The sequence below is a fragment of the Neofelis nebulosa genome, chromosome 3 (genome assembly GCF_028018385.1).
Source record: "Neofelis nebulosa isolate mNeoNeb1 chromosome 3, mNeoNeb1.pri, whole genome shotgun sequence".
Classification (NCBI taxonomy): domain Eukaryota; kingdom Metazoa; phylum Chordata; class Mammalia; order Carnivora; family Felidae; genus Neofelis; species Neofelis nebulosa.
In genome coordinates, this window is record NC_080784.1 from 201161140 (window position 1) to 201172923 (window position 11784).

General features: G+C 51.6%; 1 pseudogene; it reads right to left on the bottom strand.

Moving 5' to 3' along the window:
• Positions 1–8005: 8005 nt before the first annotated feature.
• LOC131507843 (RNA-binding protein FXR1-like) lies at positions 8006–9804 on the bottom strand (annotated as a pseudogene).
• Positions 9805–11784: the final 1980 nt, after the last annotated feature.

The following is an 11784-nucleotide window of genomic DNA, read 5'->3' on the forward strand; positions in this document are numbered from 1 at the left end:
GACCCTCCTTGGTTGAGGTGGCTCCTAGAGTGTCAGTTTCCGTTGCTCCTGACTCACCCCACTAGCCAAGCCAGTGGAGCCCCTGCAGCCAGAGAGATGGACATCCTCTGAGGTGTTTTGAGGACATTTGCAGTGGCCTCCTGGGGTGTCATGTGCCTTGGTGGGGCACTGATGTCATTTGAGCCAGGTGTCTCAAACGCTAGACTCCTTCCCTTTGGTGCAAGCAGCCTGTGCTAACCTACCTACTCGCCCTGTCCAGTGGACAGTAAGGGGCACAGAGTGGCCGTCCGCAGAAACAGTGGGGACTGAGGAAAGAGCTCACTGGCTCTGAGTCCAAAAGACCAGGGTGGCGGGTGGATTCTGCCGCCTCACCAATTTCCCTGCAGCCAGGCCCTGACCTTGGCCTGGGGGCTTCCCCCAGTTCCCAGCTCCTGTTTGCACTACTAACTTTTCCTTGTCCAAAGCAGCTCTTTCAGGGTGCAACATCTGTTCCGTGCAGGTTGCAGGAGTCACTGTGGCCCCCAAAGACACGTCAGCGTCTTTGAAGTGCCCTGGCTGGCAGAGCTCCTTGCTATTGTGGGGACGTGTGGTTCTCAGCTCCTGGAATGACAAGCTTGCAGGAGGCCCTGGTGGCCTTGGCAGCCGAGCCAATATTAAGACAGTTTCTTCTGCTGTTTGAATAAGAGCCTTAGGGGCATGGCATCTCTGCCTCGCCTCCTCTCCTGTGGCCCCACCTCCTTCTCTGTGGCCCTGCCCCCTCCCTGTGGCCCCGCCTACTCCATGTGCCCCTGCCTCCTCCCCTGTGGCCCCGCCTCCTCCCCTGTGGCCCCTCCTCCTCTCCTGAGGCTGGGCAGCCCGGCAGCCCAGCGTCCTGAGCTGCTGGTAAAGTTCCTCTCAGCGCTCGCAGAAACTTCACAGGTGAGGGATCTTCCAGTGGGCTTCAAGGCTCCTTGCCCCCTCCTTTTTATGAAGGCAGCTCCTTTTTAAACTGCCTTTCTCTGACACTTAGGTGTCAAGCCATCTGAGCACCCAGGATGACTTTGAAAAACCCTGGCTTTGGAATTTGTTCTCTCTCCCCAGCAAACCATAACCCTAAAAGGCAGAGTGAGCCTTACCTGTAAATTAGGAGGCTCAGAGAAACTCAGTTGACTTTCCTTATATTGCACAGCCAGTTAGTGGCAGAATTAGGGGTGGAATCCAAGCTTGCTGACCTCAAGTCCTCCAGTACTGGAGGTGGGTGATTTAGTGTCCAGGTGAGGGCAGGACTCATCTGGACCTGCTCTCCCAGCTTTGTGAGGATTCATGAGAAACTGAGTAGAAAACGCTGTGAAATCTCTCATAGAGGTGCAGCTGACAGTGAGAAGGGGGCTTTATCTGTCTGGAATCTGGGAGCTCTCGGGAGCCAGTGTGAGAAAGAGGATAGGTGAATAAGCCTGGAGTCAAGTTCCAATCTGGGTTCTTGAGTTTCAAGGTGTGTGGCATTAGGGAAGCCACTCCCCCCTTTTGTGCCTTGGTTTCCCCATCTGTAAAAGAGTCAACTCACTGAGTTGAGTTAGTGCTAAACACAATGTCTGGGACACTGTAAGTCCTAGTAAATGTTAGCTGTGGCTATTACTGACATGATCATTGTTGTTATCTTCACGAAGGCTCATTTAAATATGACAGCGGGTAAAGGCTCAATAACTGATAAGGATGATGATTACTGTTGCCCTTAGCAGTACTGAACTTGAACCAGGTGGGGTGGCTGCTCCAGAGGAGTGGGGATAGTATGGCCTTTGGAGGAGATGAAGGATTCCCTGTGAAGGTTAAATGAGGCAGCACCACCATGGCATGGGCCAGGGACCACGGGTGATATGATCCTCATTCTCTGCTGCAAGTTAAGTCACAACCCAAGTGATAAATGACACCAGGAAACTCAAAGGAAGGAAGGGCAGGGTGAAAGTTATTAATTAATAGTGTGGTCTTGAGCAAGTCACTTCAGGTCTTTGCTCACTTGAAGACAAAGAAGTACACTGAACTGATCAGCCCTTCTTGGTTCTGAAATTCTGTCCATCCACACTTTCATCCACTCTTCCATTCTTCTATCCATCGTCTATCCATGTATCCACCCATGCTTCACCCATCTGCCCAACCCCATCTGTCTATCCTTGTGTCCATGCTTCCCATCCACCCATCTCTCCATCCATCCATCCGTCTACCCATCATCTGTCCATCCACCATCCATCCATCCATCCATCCATCATCCATCCATCTACCCACCCATGCATGTGTGCATCCGTTAATCCATCCATCCATTTATTGATCCATCATTCATCCATCCTTCCATCCATTCACCCACCCATCATCCATCCATCTACCCATTTATCTATTCATCCACCCATCATCCATCCATCCATCCATTCTTGTGTTCATGTTTCCTATCCATCCATCTCTCCAGTCATCCACCCATCCATCCATCAATCGTCATCCATTCAACCACCCATCCACCAATCCATCTACACAGCCAACCATTATCCATCCATCCATCATCCATCCATCTACACATCCATCTACCCAGCCATCCGTCCATCCATCCAGCCACCCCTCCACCCATCCTTCCATCCATGCACCAGCCATCCATCCACCCATCCATCTACCCAGCCACCCATCATCCATCCATGCATCATCCATCCATCTACACATCCATCTACCCAGCCACTCCTCCATCCATCCAGCCACGCCTCCACCTATCCATCCATCCACCCATCCATGCATCATCCATCCATCCATCCATCCATTCATCTACCCAGCCACCCCTCCACCCATCCATCCACCATTCATCCAGCAACCTATGTTGCCCAGGCCCTGGGCTGGGCATTATTAAACAGATTAAGGGGCCTACAGCCAGATCCTTACTATTGAGGGATTTGCAGTTGGGTCCAACCAACCACAGTTGGTGAGTGAGCAAGCCTTCCAATCCCAGGGCTATCTGACTCCCAGAGTCACTAGGCCTCTTTGCACCTTGACCTTGTGTCCCGTCTTGCCTTTGTGGGCTGTCAGACTGCGAGGGCTGTGGGTTCACGCCATTCTTCTGCACCACTTTGTGTCATGTCCTGGGGTCCCCACTCCACACGCATTTCCACTTCTAATCCTTATTCGGTCTTGTGAGGCAGGGCTTCCTATACTTGTTAATCAGGCAGAGGACTGAGACTCAGAGGGATGAAGAGTTAGCCCAGAGCCTCCTCTGTGGTATCTGTCCCAATGCTCATAGAGCTGGCCTCCGCTCCTGGGCCCCGCACTGAGATCCCCACACTGGGTTCAGATCCTGGCTCTGTATCCTGCCAAAGTATATCCCTCCCATCTCTGTTTCCTCATCTGTGAAATGGGATAATAATAGTCCCTATCTTGTAAGATTGTTTGAGTGTTATCTGGTGTACAGCAGGAGAGTGGCCCATAGTAAGCACTCGACTGTCGGTCATCATGATTATCGTACCTATCATATACTACCTGTCAAGGCCAGACAGGCCACAGGTACATTTTTCAGGAGAGGACTAACTGCTCAGTATTGGATGGGAGGAAGGAAGGAAGGAGGAAGACTGTCCCTCAAGGCCACAGTCAAGGCCAGCGTGTTAAGAGCTGGTCCACAAATGTGCGATCTGGGGCTCCATGTCCGGCCACGTGAGGTGGGCACTGGGGCCACAGTTAATTTCTTTGAGCACTGAGTGGCAGGCCTCAAGCCTCATTAACCCCACGAGTCCATGAGCCGGTGGGATTTGTGTAATCTTGTTTTCCCTTCTGCTGGCTTCCCGGGTTGCCATTGTGCTCACACTGAAGGCTCAGTAACTCCCTCAAATTCCCGGGAGGGGGGGCGCACATGGCTAAGACCTGTCTGCCCCAGTGAGAGACCCTCAAGTCACCTTAGCGCTCAGGCCCAGCCTGCCCCTCCTCACCCCTCTCTGCCTCCTCCGGCCTCACCAACCGGGCCTGGTGAAGTGGAGCAAGGCCCCCCCACCCCGCTCCCCACAATCACCCCCACACTTGTGAGTGTGTGTGACACAATCAAGGCCACACAGAGCTGAGCCGGAAAGGGAGCTCATGTTCCATGAGTGTCCCCACGTGCCTGCAACTTTACTCCCACCCTGGGTCCGTCGTCTGGCTACCACGTGGGGATGCCCTTCGGGGTGACTCCAGCGACGTCAGGGGTTCTACGTGAGCCCCAGGGGATGGAGGGGCAAGAGGTCACAGAGGGGCCCTCGGTTTGGGGTCGTGGCCCCCACTCCGTGGTTCAGGAGACCCTGTGCCATTTTCTCGTCTGTGCTTTCTGGTCTGTAAGCACCACAACCTCCCCCCACCCCCCCCCCCCCCCGCCAGTAAGCAGGAGGAAATGAGGGCATAACACACAGGAGAAGCTCCCAGAGTGTTGGCCCCCCTCTTCCTCACGTATTCATCCATTCATCTGGCGGTTTGGAACCTGAGCTGTGACAGGACAGGTGTGGGGGACACCTCCTGAAGGCTATGACTTTGTAGGAATGACAGAGGCTAAACCACATTAACAGCCAAGTAGTGGCCGGCGTGATAGGCACCATGAGGGGCTGAGACAGCAAACCTGGGGGGCTCACCTCAGGAAGGTCAGTTGTAAGCAGAGACCGACCCTCAGGTGGAGGGGAGCACTCCAGCAGGGGGCCCGACTGAGCCAGCCGGGCAGGCCCGTGACGGGCGACAGGGAGCAGGGGCTGGGGGAGAGCAGGGCGGGTGGCAGGGCCTTTGTGCTGCGTGACAAGCCCGAGGGAGCGTTCCCGGGATAGAGCTCTGTTTACAAATCACATTTCCCCAATAAAATCCACCACCGTTTGTCAGGGCCTTCGGACGTGGCCGTTTGCAAATTGTCCCCTCCATTTCTCCGCAGTCTGTGTTGTGAAAGCCACACGCCTTGTGCCAAAAGCACAGATGCATTGTGGTCCCGGCGGGCTCGGGCCGGGCGTCAGAGCCCCAGAGTCAGGGCACAGCAGAGGGTGAGCCGGTGACGATCCCCCTCTTCGCAGCATCTGTGAGTCCCCCGGGGCATCCCAACGATCCACATTTCGCAGACACACTTTGCCCCCGGTGGGTCCCCGGTGCTCCCTGGTGCCGCTCTCCCTGAGTCGTCTCGGTGCCACCGCCTGGTTGTGACTGTGGATGAGGGAGCTGAGGTGGAAGGCTGGCCGGTCGGCTGAGGGCTGCCCAGCCAGTCAGAGGTCGAGCCAAGATTTGAACCCAGAACTTAGACACGGAGCCTCCAGCAGGCCTTCTGCGCTAGGTCAGTAAATGGTGTGTCATTATCGGGGTGGTAATTTCGCGCATCTCCCCGTGACGCTGGGCTTTGGGTTCTGGGGGTTTCCGGGGTCACTGGGGACGCCAAGAGCTGTGTTTGGGCTCATGTCACACAGAGGGACATGGTCAGAAGAGTGTCCACTAGATAAAGCGAACCAGCCCTTTGGTCTCTCGAGCTCAACCAGCAACTCCTCAAACATAGGATTTGAGAGCTGGAATGGACATGGGGTCCCTTCAGTCTCAGCTTCTGCTTCTTTGTCAGGGAATCGGCGGGGGCGGAGGTTACGGGGTGAGGTTGGGCTGGGGTCCAGGGTTTCTTTGTCCCATCGGGTGGGCTTCCCACCTCAACTCAACCACATTAGCATTGATGCTGAAGAGGCAGCCACTTCCCACGTTATGCCCTTCCAGGGTGAGATATCTGTGTGCATAATCCAGCCATGAGACAGACACCTCATTAAATGACCTTTCGTCCCTGGGACTATTCTTTAAGGAACACCTGATTTTAGCTTTTCAGCTCCAAATCTCCCATGTGTCAAGAGAGATTTCACACCGAAACTTGAAACTAGGGCCAGATCGGCAGGTAACCAAGTAGGTGGTCGGGTGAGGTATCTCGAAGCCTGCGTCCAATGGGGGCCCACTGCTTATATGAAGTTGGGCGAGACAGTAAGGTCCCTGGACCTCTGTCTACTAGTCTAGGAAGTACAGATAAAAACAGTTCACTTCCGGGGTGCCTGGGTGGCTCAGTCGGTTAATCGTCCAACTTCAGCTCAGGTCATGATCTCACGGTTTGTGAGTTTGAGCCCCGCATCGGGCTCTGTGCTGACGGCTCAGAGCCTGGAGGCTGCTTCGGATTCTGTGTCTCCCTCTCTCTCTGCCCCTCCCCCACTCATGCTCTGCCTCTCAGTCTCTGAAAAATAAATAAACGTTAAAAAAAAATTAAAAAGAACAAAAACAGCTCACGTCTCCTTGACCTCACAAGGGGACGTATCTGTGTCAATTAAATCGATACACGCAGACAGCAGGTGGGGGAACAATAGTCATGGTTTTCATGTGAGGAGTGATTTTTCTAAACATTAATATGATCGAGTTACTCCTATTAAAATTCTGTAGTGTTTTTGTCCTATTGTATTCGTTCATTCATTCATTCAACACATACTGAGCACCTACTATGTGCCAGGCACAGTTTCAGGTACCGGGAACACAGTGAGAACAAAACACACAACGCTCCTGACTTGTGCTTACAGTATAGCAGGGAAGAGAGACAACAAGCGGGTTGAAGAAGTTAAATGCGTAGCAGCTAGAGGGGGTGTTTGAGGAGAACGCACTGCCTCTGGGCCTGCAGTGAGGGGTAGGTGGGGGTCCAAGAGGCAGTGAGGGCCTGGAGATGTCAAGCCTCCCCTTTCCACTCTGCTTGAAATGGAGTCGCCCCAGGGGATTTTGAGCAGATTATGCTGCAGGGGTGCCTGGGTGGCTCCGTCGGTTGAACCTCTGGCTTTGGCTCAGGTCAGGATCTCATGTTTTGTGAGTTCAAGCTCCACATCGGGCTCTCTGCTGTCAGCACAGAGCCTGCTTGGGATCCTCTGTCTCCCCCTCTCTCTGCCCCTCCCCTGCTCGCGTGCTCTGTCTCTCTCTCAAAAATAAATAAACATAAAAAAAAAAAAGCAGCTGTCCCAGGTGGGCGGGGGGCGGGGGGGGGGATGCAGGCTGGGACCTGGTGGGGTCGAGAAGGTGGTGAGAAACAGCAGAATTCCGTGGTTCCGTTATTCGCACTCGGTTGTGTCTGCCGAGCGGCTCCCGTGGCTTTGTAATTGTGTAGTGTGAACTCATTTTCAGTGGATACACTTGGCAGCTGCATTTCCAAGGGGATTTTGCACGTGTTTCTTCCAGGTGCCCCCCGACACCCACCCCCCTCAACCCCCGGCGACTAGCTTAATTTCTAAAACAACCAACAAAGAGTGGCTTTTGATCCCAGTTAGCCTGGCCTTTTTGGTCAATGCTCTTCGGCTTCAGGTTCTTCGGCACGTGGGGGGTGTCACTGCTAACACGGAGTACGAGTGCCCAAGGGTTACGGGCACGGGTTCTTAAAGGATGACGTGGCTGAGAGAGACCTGCTTGTCGGTCGACTCCTCTGGGTCTGTGGGAGGACTTTACTTTCTTTAAAAAAAAATTTTTTTTTTTATAACCAGCAACTTTTTTTTTTAATTTTTTTTTTATGTTTATTTATTTTTGAGACAGAGAGAGACAGAGCATGAACGGGGGAGGGGCAGAGAGAGAGGGAGACACAGAACCGGAAGCAGGCTCCAGGCTCTGAGCCATCAGCCCAGAGACCGACGCGGGGCTCGAACTCACGGACCGCGAGATCGTGACCTGAGCCGAAGTCGGACGCTTAACCGACTGAGCCACCCAGGCGCCCCCCAGCAACTTTTTTTAATGTTACATATACTATTCTCAAGGCACATCTGATGATATATTTTATAACACAGTAGGTGTCAAAGTATGTTTAACGTATGATTTCTTCAGGATCCCTCCCCTTTCTGGATTCCAAATGGAGGAACTGAAAGTGTGATGTAAAGACCGGCGATCCAGAGTCTATCTTTGGCCAGCTTGTCCAAGCACTGTTGTAAAATGTAATGTGAAAGAACTGGAAAGTAGGAACTTCTTCAGTTTGTGAAACACATTCGGGACTGCTGCTTCTTGAGTGTTTCCTTCTTTTAAGGTATTAATCTTTCCTTCTCCTGGAGTACGCCGTAGCTTAGTGATTTCATCGCCAGAAGCAGTTGTCGGCCCATTTATTGCCTTTTCTGAAGGACCACGCTCTTCAGTCACGTCTTTTGCCACTTCTTTCTTGTTTTTAGCCAAAGTTTGCCCTTGGGACCTTTCTTTGTCTGCTCTGAGACGCAGTTTTAGAAAAATAATCTGCAACTGTGACTAGCCCGTTTTCCTTAACTGAATTGGTATCAGATTCAGTCATCCCGTCCAGCAGAAGAGCATCTTCATCAGTCCTTCATCTGTGAGACTGCCTACGACGGTTAGTACTGTGATGAGATTCCCTGGCATCAGTGTGTGCAGTGTGATCAGATTCTGTATTATCAAGTAAGCTGTATGGATTGCCGTCTGGATCTTTGAGCACAGGACTGATGGAGAATTTGCCACCACGTGGTCCAGCACGACCTCGACCCCCTGAAACACTTCTCCCTCTTCCTCCTGGGCGTCTCCTCCCGTCACACTGATGTCGGCTCTCTCGATCATCTTCTCCTGCCAATGAGCAATCACTCGGCCCATCTTTATGCTCAGATTCTGTTTCAGGGGGGCTAGACAGCTCAGAGTTTGTACCATAACCGGAGGTGTAATTAGGGCCCCGACGACCTCTGCCTCTTCCACTCTAAGACCTAGAACCAATCTGTCGTAGCTGTTCATCAATCTGCAGGCGTTCCATTCTTAGCTGTTCCGCTTCCTTTAGATAAGCAATCTGGTACTCTAAAAAACTTGATCATTTCCGATGCTTTCTTTCGTGCCAACAAATACAAATGGAACCACACCATATTCTCTAGGTGGTTGATTTTCGTTGTCTCCTTCAATTCTCACCTGCACCACACCAGATTTGCCTATTATTTCCTGAATAGCTTTGCCATTTTTCACAGTCACTTTTCCAACAAGATTCCTCGGAACCTGAATAAAATCCTCCACAAATTCCAAGAAACCTCTAGCCTTTTTTACAGCATCAGCACTCCCTCCACAGATTCTAAATGTGCCAGTATCTTTGTCTAGCTCAATAGCTGTAACTCCAGGAATCTTCCTAGCTTGCTGTGTGTTCCTATTGCCAGGCCCATGCAATCTTCTCTCCCAACAAATTCCTCATGAAAAGCTGCCGCGAGTTGTTTTGTGCATTCTAAATGCTTAGCGGCCTCTTCGTTTCCGGACATGAGCATCAACTTCATACGAAGACTTTGCAAATGCGTGTCACTTAAAATGTTTACTGTCTTCACATTTGCTTCACTGGCAGACGGTATCATGAGCTGTGTGGTTTCTGGATGGTAAACAATTCTGCATGCTCCTACTGCTTTCTTAAAATCTTTATGTGCATTGTCACTAGCACACGCCCCTCTCAAATCCTCAGGAACAACCACTGTGCATTCAAAGAAGGTATTTTTTTTTTCACAGTTTTATTTTGATTGACAGGCCGAAGTCACTCAGATGGGACTATTTCATTGTAAGTGGCCTCACAAGCAGCATATTCAATGACATAAAACTCTCCTTTCATCATTCGAACTTTGGCCAACACCATCCACATGGTTCCTGGTCATTTGCTCTTGAATACCTCTGCTTCGTCTCCTTCACTAATTTCTTTGTTTATATCAGGTGGTGGTGGTGATCTAACTTCATTAAGTGGAACCTGGTGTTCTGGCTGCCAGTTGTTCTCAGAAACAACTGTGAGGGAGTCTTCCTGGACATCTTTGATAAATCCCTTGTAGAAAGCCCGTTGGAGCCATGAACCTCCACCGTCAGCTTGGCCATGTTGGAACCACCAAAAAAAAAAAAATTTTTTTTTAACGTTTATTCAGTTTTAAGACAGAGCATGAACGGGGGAGGGGCAGAGAGAGAGGGGGACACAGAATCCGAAGCAGAATCCAGGCTCTGGTCTGTCAGCACAGAGCCCGACGCGGGGCTCGAACTCACAGACCGTGAGATCATGACCTGAGCCCGAAGCTGGACCCTTAACCGACTGAGCCACCCAAGCGCCCCGTGGGAGGACTTTTCTAATAATCCATCGTTTGCTGAAGTTCAGTCCGTCGAGGGTCCCTGCTTTCTGGTGGGTCCCTCCATTCTAATTTGCTGTCACATGTGGGGCTAAGGCCTTGTCTTCTGACCCCCGCTACCCATTACCACCCCAGTGTCTGAGTTGCCCAAACCCCTCACCTCCTCCTCCCAGGGTGGCCACCGGGCACTTATGGGATAGTTTTGGCCCTCCGTACCTGCCTCTTTTTGTGCCCTGGACTCTTCCTTTGTTTGTTCTTATGAGTTTGGCTCTGCATTTCAGGGAAGTTCCATATGTTTCTCTCCAGCAAGTAGCAGAAGGTCGCAGGCTACGAGGCCACCGTGTTTCGAGAAACCTGCCTGATCACCATCAGTGTCTCCTGACGGGGCTAGTTTAAAGTCTACTAGCATCCGGGTCACCTTGGGAACATGTAATTAATACAGTGAATATTCCCTAGTTTTCCCGTAGAACGATCAAATCAGACTTGCAGAAATTTGGCTGGGAAACTTAACGTTTTAACAAAGGCACCGGGGTGAAACTGATGCCCATACACTTGTGAGAACCATTGCCTGTCGGGCAGCTCGGGTTCATTGACCCACCCAGCAAACATGTATGACGCACAGTGTGCCTGCACCACACAGGTGTCACAGGATGCGGAAAGAAAGAAGACGTTTTCTTTCTTCCAAGGACTCATGGTATAGTTCAGGTCTTGGCAGCTCTTTCTGCAAAGGGACAGAGAGTAAACATTTTAGGGTTTGTGGGTCATATGGTCTCCTTTGCAAAAGCTACTGTAGACAATATGTATATCAGTGAGGTGGCTGTGTCCCCCCCCAAGTTTTATTTACAAAAGAAGGTGGTAGGCGGGCCTACTGTGATTTGCTGAGCTATGGTAGGAGTTAAAATAGGAACAAGCCAGAGCACCTGGCTGGCTCAGGAGAGCAGGTGACTCTTTTTTTTTTCTTTATTTTTGAGAGAGAGAGAGAGAGAGAGAGAGAGAGAGAGACAGCATGAGTGCGGGAGGGGCAGAGAGAGAGACACACACACACAGAATCGGAAGCAGGCTCCAGGCTCCGAGCTGTCAGCACAGAGCCCGACGCAGAGCTCAAACTCACAAACTGCAAGATCATGACCTGAGCCGAAGTGGGCTGCTTAACTGACAGAGCCACCCAGGCGCCCCGAGCATGTGACTCTTGATCTCCAGGTGATAAGTTCCAGCCCCATGTTGGGTGGAGATTTTACATAAAAAAAGAAAAGAAAAGACTGGAACATGCCAAACAAAGGATCATAGTGTAGCAGTTGCTATCCCAGAGGTGTGCAAGAGATGTGATGGGGCCAGGAGAGGAATCCTGGGGGGGGAGGGGGGGGAAGGGTGGGCCCAGGGGGCTTCCCAGATGAGCTAACACTGGAGGGGAGACCGGGGTGGTTTGGGGGCGGGGGGCAGGGGGTCAGGCTGTAGGTGATCATTGGACACTTAGGTTGTTTGCATTCTGTACGATTGTAAATAGTGCTGCGAGGACCATCTTTGACCTTGTCCAGTGTTTGATTCTTTCTTAGGATAAAGACACTGTGTAACTTTGGTAGCACACTCTCAGGATGCCTGGGGAAAAGGAAGTGCAACTTCCACACCCTCCAGGGATGGGCACGGGGCACATCTCCCACCCCACTCCTCGGTTGCCAAGTTGCTAACTTCTAAAAGCACCAACAAATATCAATTGACGATGAAGGCTTAGTCTGGCGTT